This window comes from Crocodylus porosus, unplaced genomic scaffold (genome assembly GCF_001723895.1).
Source record: "Crocodylus porosus isolate Cpor-Errol unplaced genomic scaffold, CroPor_comp1, whole genome shotgun sequence".
In the NCBI taxonomy this organism is placed as follows: domain Eukaryota; kingdom Metazoa; phylum Chordata; order Crocodylia; family Crocodylidae; genus Crocodylus; species Crocodylus porosus.
In genome coordinates, this window is record NW_017728912.1 from 38,878,679 (window position 1) to 38,893,595 (window position 14,917).

At 45.8% G+C, this 14,917-nt stretch overlaps 1 long non-coding RNA gene across 1 annotated transcript in view; it reads left to right on the forward strand.

Moving 5' to 3' along the window:
• Positions 1–6,685, forward strand: part of LOC109309526 — a 19,634-nt gene extending 12,949 nt beyond the window's left edge. The window contains exons 2-3 of the long non-coding RNA XR_002100940.1: positions 1,577–1,581; positions 6,605–6,685. This is a non-coding gene — a long non-coding RNA (uncharacterized LOC109309526). The remainder of the gene's footprint in view (positions 1–1,576; positions 1,582–6,604) is intronic.
• Positions 6,686–14,917: the final 8,232 nt, after the last annotated feature.

The following is a 14,917-nucleotide window of genomic DNA, read 5'->3' on the forward strand; positions in this document are numbered from 1 at the left end:
TGGTGCCTATCTTCAAGAAAGGGAGGAAAGTGGATCTGGCAAACTACAGGCCCATCAGCCTGACTTCTATCCTGGGGAAGATCTTAGAAAAGTTTATTAAAGAGGCCATCCTTAATGCCAACACCAACATCCTGAGGGATAGCCCGCATGGGTTTGTTGAGGGTAGGTCTTGCTTGACCAATCTCATTTCCTTCCTTGTCCAGGTGATGGGTCACCTGGTCATAGGAGAAGAGTTTGAGGTCATATATCTTGACTTCAAAAAAGCCTTCAATCTGGTATCCCATGATCACCTCTTTTTGAAACTGGCCAATTGTGGCCTTGGGTCCACCACGATCTGCTGGCTGGGAAATTGGCTCTGTGGTTGGACCCAGAGGGTAGTAATTGAAGGAAGTCAATCCTCGTCATGCCCTATGACCAGTGGGGTCCCCCAAGGCTCTGTCCTTGGACCCATATTGTTAACATCTTCATTAATGGTGTGGACATTGGAGTCGGAAGCAGACTGGCCAAGTTCACCGATGATACCAAACTTTTGGGGCAAAGCATCCACACCAGAAGACAAGAGGGTGATCCAGGCTGTCCTGGACAGGCTCAGCAAATGGGCGGATGAGAATCTCATGGTGTTTAATACCAAAAATGCAAGGTTCTCTACCTTGGGAGGAAAAACCTGCAGCATCCTTATAGACTTGGCAGTGCTACGCTGGCTAGAACTACGGAAGAAAGAGACTTGGGGGTCATCATTGGCCACAAGATGAACATGAGCCTACAATGTGAATCTGTGGCTAGTAAAGCAACCAAAATATTGGCTTGCATCCATAGATGCTTCTCAAGCAAATCCCGGGACATCATTCTCCCCTTGTATTCGGCCTTGGTGAGGCCGCAGCTGGAGTATTGCGTCCAGTTTTGGGCTCCACAATTCAAAAAGGATGTGGAGAAGCTTGAAAGAGTCCGGAGAAGAGCCATTTGCATGATCAGAGGTCAGGAAAACAGACCTTACGATGACAGGCTGAAAGCCATGGGGCTCATGGGGTGACCTGATGGCCACCTATAAGTTTATCAGGGGTGACTGCCAGATTCTGGGGGAACATTTGTTCACCAGAACGCCCCAAGGGATGATGAGGTCGAATGGTTATAAACTCCTGCAAGACTGTTTCAGGCTGGACATAAGGAAGAATTTCTTCAATGTCCGAGCCCCCAAGGCCTGGAACAACCTGCTATCAGAGGTGCTTTAAGCCCCTACATTGAATACCTTCAAGAGTAAATTGGATGCTTATCTTGCTGGGATCCTATGACCCCAGGTGACTTCCTGCCCTTCAGGCAGGGGGCTAGACTTGATGATCTTCTGAGGTCTCTTCCAGCCCTAATGTCTATGAAATCTGAGTGGCAGAGTTGGGGATTTCTGATCAAGGAAACTGCATGCTGGCATTGCTTTCACTGTATTTAGGGAAGCAGGATTTTGTGAACAGTTTCTGTGAGCACAATGACAAGACATAGCAGACACATGCCAATGTATTGTTAGCCCACTGAAAACTACAGTCTAGGCACTGACCTATGGCTGCTTGGGCCTACTAAACAACAGTTTATGTTAGAACTTAGTGATGATTCACTAGAATGGATTGATACAAAAACATTTTTTTAGTTTTGATTTTTTTTCCTGAGAATTTCCACTATATCCCCATATTTGTCCAACTAACTATAGAATTATTGGATTTTTTTTTCAACTTTTTGCATTAAAAAGAGAAGTAAAACATTTTTGAAGCTATTTCTGTGAAAACATCTCCCTCTTCTTCAGACAGCTCTAAAATGTAATAAATAGAATGTATTTTATTTTCCATGTATGAACAGGTGGTGAGTTTTCTCATTTCTCTCGATTTTCTTTTTTGTTACACAACATTTTCCATCAGGTTTGTTTGTTCTGTGGCTTCAAAATGCTCATTTAGCATTGTGTTGCTGCATTTAGCATAGTGATTGGTCACATGGTATTGTTGATGAACAAGAGCAACACTTATAATCAGGTTTCTGTTGTAAATATTTGTAATAAATTAATTTAAAATTCACTTACCAGGAGGATAAAAGCACAAGGGTCATGTTTGCCAAGTATTTGTACTATTAAAACTCAGCTACATTATTGTCAAACGAGAACCGTTATGAACACAGCAGGAGTGAATATATATATAAAAAATGTGTATGAGTATGCATAGAACATTTTGCTTCAGTTTTTAAATCTATTTCTAGAAGTAGTATACCTCACTGCAATATTCCTTTGTTGTCATTATTTTTAGCACAAGTGTTTATTGCCTAGTTTGTAGAACTAGAAAAACAGGGCTGGAAGGGACCTTGGAGGACATCCAGTCCAACCTCCTGCTCAAAGTAGGATCTTCCCTGCCTAAACCATCCCCAGCATCTACATTTTTTTTCTGTTCCCTAAGGCTAAAAACAGAGGAGCAGTTTATTTTGGGGTTACATTCCCTCACTTGACCTGAGCACCCTGGTGCCTTGCTCTCTGTACTTCTTGGGCAACCTGCTTTTATTGAACTGATGACTAGGTTGCTGGGGAAGGAGGCTGTTGAGGCAGGGAGAAATCCAGGAGTGGCCCTGGCCTTGGGTCCTGGGAGCTCTAGTCCCAATTCCTTTATTTTCCCCTGCCCACTGGAGCTGGCATGTCCACTTCCTGCCCTCTGTTGCCCGGGCCACTGGGTCCTCCACTCCACTCTACTCCTACTATCCCTGATCCACCTCCCGCTAGCAAGGAGGAGAAGGGTCCCTCCTAAGATACTGAAGTGGGCACTGGCTCTTCTGTGGCTCTGGGAACATGGTGTCCTGTTGGAATTCTGGCATTCCTAGACCAGACAGGGACTGCCTGTTTATGTGACACTGGCAAAGCTCTCCAAAGCTCCTCTTCTCCCCACCATCATTGTAGGGGCAGTCCTTTCTTCCCAACATTTCTGTGATGAAAGTCGGTCAGTGCCAGAGGGGCAAGATTTACCATTATGCCAGGGGAACCTGATCTTGGTCTGCCCTGCTCATATTGCAGGAGGTGATTCCCCAGGAGGTGTTTGAATTCTGGAAAGGGCTTATTTTCTTTGATGGCATGGTGGAGAAGCCAAGGGTGCCCACTCAATGTGAGAATCAAGCTCGAGTGCTTTACCCGGCTCTGATATAATAACTGGATGTCTTAGGATGCCTTCTCAATCTCACTGTCTATTGACACAGTCCTTGGCCCATGATGGCTCGGCCAAGCAATGTTCCCCTCCACTGGACACTGTCCCCGTACAGCCCTTCGACAGGTTTCCCACTGATTCCATGCTGCATTTCTGTGCGTACAGTTTTGGGGGGAGAGGCAGGGAGACAATCTGTCCAGGAAAGAAGAACCTGTCTGGTCCCTGATGTAATGCAGTTCTGGTGATTCTCAGCGTAGTGTGTTTTTACATGTCTCTGACCTGAACATCCTATCTGCCACCTGTCCCCATGGTGCTTCAGGGTATGGTACATGGACACCTATAACTGATTCTTACCCTTTTCCTGCAGAATTAAATAAAACCTTTTGTTTATTGAAATTGTGGGGTGAGGAGGGGGAGAAGGGGCAACAGAGGATAGCCTTGAGAAATAATGAGGGCAGTGCAACTAAGATTTATTTTCTTGTATGTTCACTGATGAGATGCAAAATGCCCACAATTGTGGCTTGGATGCCTCTGGTCTGTGCTGGAGGAAAGGAGGGGAGAAGGACATGATTTAACCAGTGTTGGCTGGAAAATGGAACAACTAGTACCTTGAGCCTTATGCAGACAGGCTGGAGGCATAACACCACACCCCCATCCACCCATATACCAGGACCCTTCTTTTTTTTTTGTTTTTTTGCAACAATGACCTACTTTTGGATTCCAACCATGAGGATGCTCTATAGAGGCCACTTGCACCACGTGTGGGGAGAAGGAGCCAAGAAGTGCCTCTGGAGATAGTCTCCCCCAAAGGGCTTGGGCCTGGTGGAGAAACATTGCCTCAGTACCATCCTGCCCTAGTATCCCTGGGTGTACCCCACCCTCAGTCACTGGTCCTAAGAGTTTTGTGTTTCCTTCAGTGCCTGGGTTTCCATTACTTGTGTGCAATACAGTGATAAGATGATGAGCTGTACCTGCCCAGAGAATGGGCTCTGGTTGGTTGGTCTCAATTGGTCCTGGGATTGGGAGGAGGTGCATGGGTGTGGGTGCTCTGTGGACCCCCACACTGGGACCAGGAGGATTGATGTGTGGTCTCAGCACCTGTAACAGTGCTTCTGAAGAGATGTCAGAGGAGTGGGAGTAGAACATCCTTTGCCCTGACCCAGGAAATGGTGTATCCAGGCATGAGTATTCATCCTGACCAGAGGATCAAGGGCCAAGGGGAAATGAATGCTTGTTCTGGGCTGTCTGCGAGGAAGACAGCACAGTACTGGGGTCTGTCTTCTGTTTTGATGACTGTGCTGTTATACCTGTTCCCTGGGTCCTCTGTGGTAGGGCCTGTGAACACACCCCTGGAAGAGGTTGTGGGAGCTGAAGTCCAGCTCCAGCTGCACCTTCATCCCTGCTTCCCCTGTGTCACTGGGGACTCATACCTGCCCCCCAGGCTCCCTGTTACTGAGGAGTGATGCCTGGTTCTCCTTTCTCCCTGGGGCCCTCCTGCATCATCTGCTACTGGGTACCTTCTGCTGCTGGCTGCACTTCTTACCTGGTAGTATCATAGATATGGGGAGTAATAGTCCTATAGGTCATGAGCAAGTGGGAACCACTTCCATGCTCAGGGTTGGGTACCGGAAGGTGGGACAAGATGTTATGGTGTTTGGTGGTACCTGTGGGTGGGTGGGGATATGGCTGTGAGGGTGTAGGTGGATGCACAGAGGTACAGGTTCTGTTGCACGCCTCTCTTGCTCACTCCACCTGGGTCTGAGTTGGGTCAGATGTGTTCCCTGCTCCATAATGACCACAGCTACACTCACCACCCTGCTGCCCCCTAGCCCAAATTTTCCAAGGGCGTCTATCTGCAGACTCCAAGATGGCCAGCCACAACTTCTCCCAAAACACAAACTTGTTAGGGGCATCCACTTGCTGGGTCCATCTTTGATGGGCATGCCCCCAGCAGACTATGACTGCTCCAGGGACATCTACCTGCTGGCAGAAAATACCCCCATGCCAGGTTTACATGGCTCAGGAACTTTCCAGAAACATCCAAGCTCCCAATGTGATAGGGTCACCTCTGTGTCAGCCAAGTCCTGAGGTTCCACCTCATCCTGTAGGCAAAATGTGAGCAGCAGGGGTCTGGTTCGATGGGGAGGTGGGGGGGGCTTGGGTCTGAATTTTTAAATGTTGGGTTTTGGGTCTGTGTTTGAGTCCTGGGTTTTGGGGTTCAGTGTCTGGATTTTGGGGTCTAGATCTGTGGTTCTGTGCCTGAGTCCTGGTGCTCTTGTCATCTTGGTGTTTGGGTTTGTGTGTAAGTTGTGCGGTTCTTCAGAATGAGATCCTGGGGGTGTGGAGCCATGACCCAGGGTCTCAGGTGTCTGGTGGTCTGGATCACATTCAGGGGGTACAGTTGTTTCAGTGCCTCCCTCCCCCCAGGTCTATCTGCAGCCTACATTACAATGCACAGCTGGGAAAATTGGGTTTTCTTGACTCTGAGCCAGGGAAGAGGATTTTCTTGGTGCTTAGCCAAAGCAGTTGAGTGTGGTTTGAGTACCATAGCATCTCCCTATAGTGGAGGGCACTAGGGGGAGGGCAGCAATGCACACTGGTAAGCCAGAGGACAGTGGACTACCTTGAATTAATAGGGGATCTGTATTTGTTAGACTGGCCTAGCCCACATTGATCTAGACCAGGGGCAGGCAATTATTTTGGGCAGAGGGCTGCTTCCTGAGTTTTGGCAAGCCATCAAGGGTCGCACGACAGGCAGCTCAGGGCAGATTAATATTAATTTTCTAAATTTTTTAGGGGCCCTGTGGGCCAGATAGAATGGCCTGGCGTGCTGCATCCGGCCCCTGGGCCACATTTTGCCCAACCCTAAACTAGACTGAACTCTTGACCTAAGTTTAGACTGTGCGTGCCATTTTTAGCCTGCTCTAACTGATGTGAACACTTGCATGGCTGGCAGTTTAGAAGAAAGTAAATTCAATTAGATTGAGCTAAATCTATATTGAAGTGGTTTTTTTAAAAACCACCGTTTCAATTTAGGTCCCTGTTTTGTCTACACACACCCTTAGGCATGGACAAGTATCTCTAGGGGTCTAAATCCTTCAGAAAAGGGGTCTTTATTCGAAAATGCTGGGAGTCGTCTCATTTTCAAAAGTGACACAGGCATTTCAATGCCTAAGTGCCACTGACTGTTGCATTGATAGATCCACTGAAAGGCAGTACAACTGTATCATTTCTGAAAAGGAGACTTACATAACTAAATATCTTAAGCCATTTATGCATTTAGAAAAATTTCACCTAGGAGCAAATTGTAAAGGTTTTTAGGCATTTAAAGATGCCGATTGACATCTCAGAGGATTGTTAAAAAGTGTGCATGTCATGAAACCGAAAGGACACTAAGAACCTAAACTTGTTAGATGTTTTTGAAAAGCCTGTGAGGGCATGTGTAGACGAAACGAGGGGCATATGTGCATGATACTTGAAAGCCGGTTAAATGCTTTTGCACTGCTTCAGTGGTGTTGGTGTTTGCACGCGTCAGTGGCATATTGTGCGTTAATTCCAGCCTCTGTAGCACATTCAGCAGCGTAATGTGCCTTAAATGACTTTGGGATGCAGCAAACTAAAACACCTCCAAGGAGGTTTATTTTGCTGCCCTACAGCCATGGAGTAAAGCACTGGGCTCTGTGTGGCTCAGGGGCTCTGCAGGTAGCCTGGCAGCAGTGCGGGAAGGCAGGTTCCACCAAAGGAAAAAAAAGAAAAGCGGCAAGCCTGATCTTTTTTCCCTCCCCCTGGAGCCTGCCTGCCTGCATGAGCTGTGGAGGGATCTGGTCCTTCTCCCCATGGCTGCAGTGTCCCCTGGGACTGCCCAAGTGAGGTGCCTGTGGGCAGGTGCCACCTGGGGGTCGGGTGCACTGCTGCCGTGGGGGGAAGCATCAGCACCCTCCCTCACCGCAGCCCAGGAACTGCTCTGCCCACCGGCAGCTCGCCCTCCCTTCCCTGCCACTGGAGAGGTAGGTAAGACATGGGTGTACATGCCACGGGGGGTTTACTTTGCCCTATATTGAAGCGGTGTTTTTAACAACCCACCATTTCAATATAGGGCCCCTGTTTTGTCTACACACACCTTTAGGCATGGACAAGTATCTCTAGGGGTCTAAATCCTTTAGAAAAGGGGTTTAAATCCCTTAAAACATGTGGATCGTGGTATCTAACACTAGACCCTGAACTCACTTGGGTCTTCTAGGCACCATAAAATCATAACACAAATAAGGATAATACAAAGAATGAATAATACCAATACTGAATAGCCATACCGAGGCCAAGAAGTCCTGAGAGCAATATGAAGGCTACTCAGCACACAAAACAAAACAACCAACCAAGTAACCACCAACTCCCTCTCCCCCAAACAAACCATTTATAATAAACAGCCCATACACATCTCTGTGTTTTGTAGCTCATCTCTCTTGCTTTGCAATATTTCTTTGGAAACACTGCATTGTTGTGAGAAATACTAAACAGCTTCACCTTTTGGTCTTATTTTGGTTTAACCGATCTGTCATAATTTCAGGTTCTCCTTACAGAGTTCTCTTGTTGCAGCACCATTGCCTGTTTTCATAAAAAATACAGCTGAAAAGTTCAGAAAGTCCATTGCCTACATTGGGCCAAACTCATGTTGAATTGTCCCTTATTGCTCAAGTGGTCCTAATATTTTCTGCAGAGACAAGAAAGCCTAACGCCTCACCAGAGAAGGTACTGAAGCCTGTGTATAGTTCTGGTCACCCTATTTGAAAAGGTGAATTCAGACTGGGTTGATGCAAAGAAGGGCAGTGAGGATGATATGGGGAATGTCTTAGGAGAGAAATCCAATAGTTTTTTTCAGCTGAAAGGAGATACAGGCTGCTCTCTATACATCCAAATCAGGAAAGAAACACCGAGGAAGAGTTAAGCTAAAGGAGTATTGATACAAGAACACATGAATGTAAAGTGTTCAGCAATAGATTTAGGCTGGAGATTAGCAGAAGGGGTTTATGACCATCAGAACAGTGAAGATCTGAAATAGTCTTCAGCAGAAATTGAGATAAATGATATTACAGGTTTCCCTCACTTTATGCGCAAATTCACTCTTATGTTATGACCCTTTTTATACCAAAATTTTGTTATATGTGAGGTAAATTAACTCTTATGCATCGGTGTGGTGGAAGCCCGCAGTCAGCTGCTTTGTGTGATGCATTATGGGTGATATGCGCACCAAAATATAGTCTTCCTGTGTGGATCTGTGCTCCTCCTCGCTTGTTGTCTGCGACACATGTTTCTGTAGTTGTCATCCCAATTATAATAGTGCCCTGTGCTTGTGTGTACTGTCTGCTGTTGGTGAGTACCAAAATTGTCTTGTAACAGTGGTAGAAATGGGTCAGAGGGTGAATACCGCCGAGGTCTTGGAACATATCCCTATTTGTTACATTGTAAAGTGGGTTTCCTTTATGCGAATTCAAGTTACACGCCTTTTTCCAGGAACGCATGTACAACATAAAGCAAGGGAAACCTGTACTCATTTTAAGGTTACATTTATGAAGGGGTTGATGTGATGTGGTTCCCTCTGACATCAGGGGATTGGACTCAGTGACAGAAAAGGTCTCTTCCGGTCCTCTGTATGCATCAGTGGGGCTACTTTTGTATGTTTTTGTAGAAGAAAATGTATGGTCATTCTGTGAGTTATGTGAACTCAAACTATGTTCAGGGAGAAAGGGAGAAACCAAAACAATTCTTCCTGATGACAAATGTTTCTATAAATAAAATTTAGCTAATCAGTATTTGAGAAACATATGCCCTTATCCTCTTTTCAACTTAAAAAAGCTCTTCAGATGTCCTTGAAATGTATAGTTTCTTGCATATATGGGATAAGCTTATACTTAGAACTTACCAGACTTGTCACTTTCTAACTTTGTTCCATATTTCATTATATCATCTTGGTTATAATTAGTTGTCTGGTAAAATTAAGAGCACTCTATTTCAGTGCATGCTCATATGACAACAACTTACTGTTAGAGTGACAACTTAAAGAGCAGAAGAGAGTGAGTGAGCAATGGTAGCATGCAGAGTTAACTATGCTGGCTTCATCTGCATGTGTATATAGGTTTTGCAATGTTTGCACATCTCTTAGACACATTGGCACCATATTCCTTGCCTTTTCAAACTGGTAGCTGGATGGCATTTTTGAGTCCAGTGGGGGCCAACCTTTTTGGCAGGCATGCCACAAATTAGCCTCACATCCTCCCTGAGTGGCATGCTGATCCCCCTTCTCCTGCTCAATCCTACTGCTCTTTTTTTCTCCTTCCTGTCTTGTGACCCATGCCCCATTTGCTGCTCTGCTTTCTGTCACTGTGCTGCCTGTCCCTATCTGTTGTGTGCTGCACTTGGAGGCTGCTTGTGCCATTTGTGGGGCACTTGTGCCACAGGTTGGCCATCCCTGGTTGTATTTAACCTGACCTAACTGCACTGACATTGTTACCTGGGAATTGCGCTACTGAGGAGAGTTGATTCAGCTGAATATTTTAACACATCCCTCATCAGTGAAAGCTATTTTACTCATAAAGATTAATTTTTCATCTGAGAGCACAAAGCATCCAATCTTGTATTTAACAGAGCAGAATGTTCTTATATGCTGCTTACTGTAAGATGCCCTCCATCTTCCTGACTCCTCCTATTTATGTATGCTCAAACTGTATGTCAGAAAGGCATCACTGAGTGGAAGGAATTATTATGCATCTGCCTTAGAGGTATGGCCAGGCACAGTCTCACAAAAAATCTTGTTTTTATTAATGCTTATTCTTGACAGTCTGTCACCAGTATATATTGGAGCTCAGAAGATTTGGTTAAAACCTGAACCTCTATTAAGTCAATGGTAGTTTTGCTGTTTGACTTCAATGACTCAGGATTTTATTTCCTGGCCTGCTAATTTGGCTCTCTATTGATTGGTTTTCCTGTCCATAGAATAGGGACTTCTTATCCTGACCTGCTTTTGCCTTTCTTAGAGAGCTAGCAATGAAATATAATACGAGATCCAGCTGGTGGTAATAATAATTTCAACTGTTCTTAGGTAGATATATTTTCTAAATAATCTGATTAAAATCTGTCCAAGCAATTTTTAATTAGTACAAGACAATCAAGAGAGGCTTTTACTTTCACTACATTAAGCTACTGCCATTAAGTATAGAATTCATGAAAATTATTTTCAAGGAGATTTTTAAAATGTATAAACAGAACTTTAGCTTTTATAAACCCCAGACTCTTTATTATTATGCATGACTGACTGATTGACTTTTAGCAGAGAAGGCATTGAAATATATATTTTACTTACTCACATGTTGATGTTTTATTAATAAAGTCTCAACAGTTATCAATAGTGTATTCTTTAGCTTTGCTTCAAAGTTTTTCTCAGGTATAAGAAGTGCCATGGTATAGTAGGTTGCTACCTCAGGGCCTTTAAATCAATCTTTTTCCCCTTCCCTGAGCATCTTTCAGCAAGCCTTAGTAATATGCAGTCTTTCACCCTGCTGGCCTTTCCTGTCTGGAGTATTTCTCAGCATGCCCCAGCCGTATACTGTCTTTCACCGAACAATGCAAGTAAGCGAATGAAAAACCTTATTATCCTGGACCCTGGGATGTGTCTGCTGTGGCTTTAGTCTTCCGTTCCCAGGCTTCTCCCTATAGCCCAGAGGTCTCCTGCCTCTACTGCTTCTTCTCCACTCCTACCCTGGTTCTGCCTGCTGGGATTTTTAGTTCCCAGTGAGCCACATCCCTATTAGCCTTCCCACTGCTGCAGCCATGCTAGCTGCCTTTTTTTTAAGGGGGCAGGCCACCCTGTTGCACATGATATATCCAGTTCTTAAGCCCTGGATATGAAAGTTATCATTTTCAGCCACAGAATAAAATGTAAAGAGTGGGTTTTAAGTTTATTGAGAATTTCATCCATTTAGAATCTAGAGAAAAAAGCTACCTATCCCCTGAACCAAATTTTCATACCCCCAAAGCAAGCAAATTATGTTATCCCCCCAAATGTGTCATTCATATCAGTGTTTAGAACAGGACAGAGACATTTCTACAATAAATGTCAGGTTAGTGGTCCTGCCTTGAGCAAGGGTTTAAGCTAGATGATGTCCTGAGGTTCCCTTGAGTACTACTTTTTTATGATTCTGATTCAATGCCCACCATGATAGGTTCTCCAAACTGTTGTCAGGAGACAAGGTAGACACTAGACAAGAAATGAATGATAAAGAATAACTTTTCAAAATGTAGGTTAGCCAGAGTTATTACAACTCATTGTTGAGTTTTCCTATAGCAAACATTCTTTCTATAGAGGGTGGACTTAAAGGAAGCAGCACACTAAGGACATCTAATCAAATTTGTTTTTGTACTAGCATTTGTATAATGGGGGAACAAAGTTTTGGCTGGAATACTGCATCTGGTTCTAGGCAGCGTACTGCACAAAGGTATAAAGCGTAGTGATCATTGGGTTTAGTAAATACAAGCAGATGATGAATGAGAAGAACTAAATAAACTTTAACTGTGGCGCAACAGGCAACCTCAGCAACATTTTGACTGTCTCTGACAGACTAGCTAGCTGCTTCCTAACTGAAGGACCAGCTTCCTAACTGAAAGACCATCTTCTTCACTACTTATAGAAGGCATTGAAAAAGTGTAGTTCATAGCCATTGAATATAATTTACTTTTATTTTCAATTGCCAGTTATTTTAGTTACATTAAAGAGAGAAACACTGAATCAAGGGATGGGGCATGTGGACATTTAAAACAAATTTTCCTCTATCAGTGCATGTACTGCTAGACTGCTGTGGTACTCTTTGTTTTTGGACAAGGATGCCTTTTAAGAACTTCTCCAAATTGAAAAGTTTGTTAGTGCCACTACTATGCTAACTCAGTGAAAGAAAATAGTACCATTTTCTGGGGTCTGCCTCCATCTCTTTTTAATGCCATATTGATTGGGAAGGAGGAAACCAAGAGCAGATCTGGCATAATAGCAGAGGTTGTGATATTAGTATATTTGATAGAATTTTTGACTAAATGCAAAAGCTGAATGATTTCAGGATGAGAGTCGTACATGTAAAGCAGCAGAGAACTAGATAATGGAGATGGTTTAGTGGGAGATGACATGCTTTGTAGGCCTGTGTGAAGCCGCAAGTATTCACTTCGGATTCAGATTTGGATGATTTGGAGGGACAGTGATTTGAATCACTGCCCCAATTCTATTTGGATGATTCAGATTTAGAGATTCAACACTGATTTGGAGACTTGGCCATAGACTATAATGGGGAAGCACTAAAATACCTATACCTTTGTCATTGTTTTGCAGATTCAGATGAAAACAGCAGGGATGGTAGCCCCTTCTGAGGGCATGAAGCCTACCAAGTTTCAAGGAGATAGATGCAGGGGTTTCTGTGACGTGCACCTCAAGGTTCTGAAAGCAAATAAAAAGAGCAAATAGGTACAGAGTGAGGAGGGTGGCACTCACTCCATCTACACTTGGGGTTTGGGGAACCCTTCAGGAACACCAGCTGCTCCACCAAACTAGGATCCAAGGAGGTGCAGTGGGGTGTCAATACATCACCATGCTGAACACCCTTTCGCTTGAACACTGGACAGGACAGGTGTTCCCAGGCAGCCGCAGCCAGATCCTGTCACACTTGGCTGTGGGTTGCCCAATAGGCCAAGGGGTCACAGTGCAGTGGCTCCATGTCCTCGGCAAGATAGGTAGCCCCCAAGGCCTCCATGCTACCTGCCTGATGGTAGGGTCTGGTGCCTCTGGACCCCAACATTGAAACCATGCCCTTAGCCAACATTGGCAGCAGCTATGGTGGAGGAGATTGTCTGCTGGTTAGAGTGCTGGCCCAGGAAAGTGGATTCCCCTCTTCTGTGTCCCCCCCCCGCCCTTCTGCCTCCCTGATTCTGTTCACCAGCACCTCTGTCCAGTGATCGAGGGTTTTGCTGCTGCAGATGCTCCCTTCCACCCTCAGGTTGCACAAACCTGTCAGCACATGGACCATACTGAACCGCAATGGATCCAACCATTTTTGCTGCCCTCCTTTAGCTGCTTCACCAGTGCCTGCACCTCTGGTGCAAGTGACTTGCCCCAGCCAGGAACATTGATTCCCTGGGACTTCTCCATTTCATTCTCAAGCTCCTTCACTATGGGGATCACCTGGCTAAGGAGGGCATTGCCAGTGCTGAGGCTCTTGGTGGTCTTGAGGAATGGCTTGAGGACCACCAAGATCTGGGAGATGGTATCCCACTCAGCTCTGCTAAGAGGGGACTGATCCCAGTCTCCTTAAGCAACACCACCTCATGGATGGCCTTCTGTTGCTCCACCAGCCTTTCGAGCATCAGGTATGTGGAGTTCCACTGAGTCTCCACATCCTTTATGATTTTGTGCTGTAGGATGCTAAGCTCAGCCTGTTTGTCCTACAGCATCTTGCCGCACTTGATGCTCTGGTGGATGTAGCCTGCCACCTTCCTGAATTTTGAAATGAGCTGGCTGGTAGTGATGGTGCCATCACTGGGAGCTCTGTCTCCCTCCAAGGCATCTCTAAGTACAAGGTGGAACTTATGTGCTACACAGCAGATGCCAACGCGGTTGGCATCACACGCTGCCTTCACCATATTGGCCTCGTTGTCGGTAGCCATGAACCTATAGGTGAGCTTGCCCTGCCTAATGAACCACCTTTACACTATGCAGTTCATGGCCCTCATGATCTGTGTTGCTGTGTGGGACTCATCCATCGCCTCGGCTTGAAGGAGAGCCCACTGACACCCTGACTGATCGTACCAGTGCCCTGTGAGGGAGTGGTAGGCATGATCCTGGCTGCTCCAGATGTCCAAGGTGAAGTGCAAGGCTACCTGTGGACCTGCCTTCTGTAGCTCCTCCCTCCAGTACTCCATGCATGCCTCATACAGAAAGGGTACCACTGTCCTGCTAAAGGTGGTGCATGCCGGCACTTGGTACGATGGGGCCATGAGCACTATGAGCCACCTGGACTCTGGATGTTCAACAAAGGAGAAGGGCTGGCCATCCAGAGCAAGCATCTCCCCAATACTCTGGGTGACCTCGTTCACCTTTGGAACACGCCTCCCTTTGTCTCTGCCTTTCCCACACTGGTCCAGGGTGACCTGCTTCTGCTTCTTGGGGACAGGAGCTTTGGAGCGAGAGGGGGACTTCTTTTTGGGCCTGCTCTCATTAGTGCCAGGCTGAGGAGGAACAAGGGCAAGGGGGTGCTGCCTCTTGAGATGCAGGAGCATCACTGTGGTGGCAGTGTTTCACCTTCTTGCCCCAGCTGATCTACCTTCAGCAATGCTGGCAGGTAGCATACTTGGGATCATCTGCCACTTCAAAATGATCCCACACTAAACTACTCACCTGCTTCTGCAGAAGCACAACAACAGGAGGAACTGAGCCACCTGCCCCCACAACCTCCACTGAACTGCCTCCTAGAGAAGGAGACCTGCTTCTAGGGGAACTTTGAGGAGCATGGACTACAAATTGTGGAGTACAAATTGTGCAGTACTGTGTCCAGTTTTGGGCTCCACAATTCAAAAAATATGTGGAGAAGCTCGAGAGAGTCCAGAGAAGAGCCACGTGCATGATCAGAGGTCAGGAAAACAGACCTTACGACGACAGGCTGAGAGTCATGGGGCTCCTTAGCCTGGAAAAGCGCAGGCTCAGGGGTGATCTGATGGCCACCTATAAGTTTATC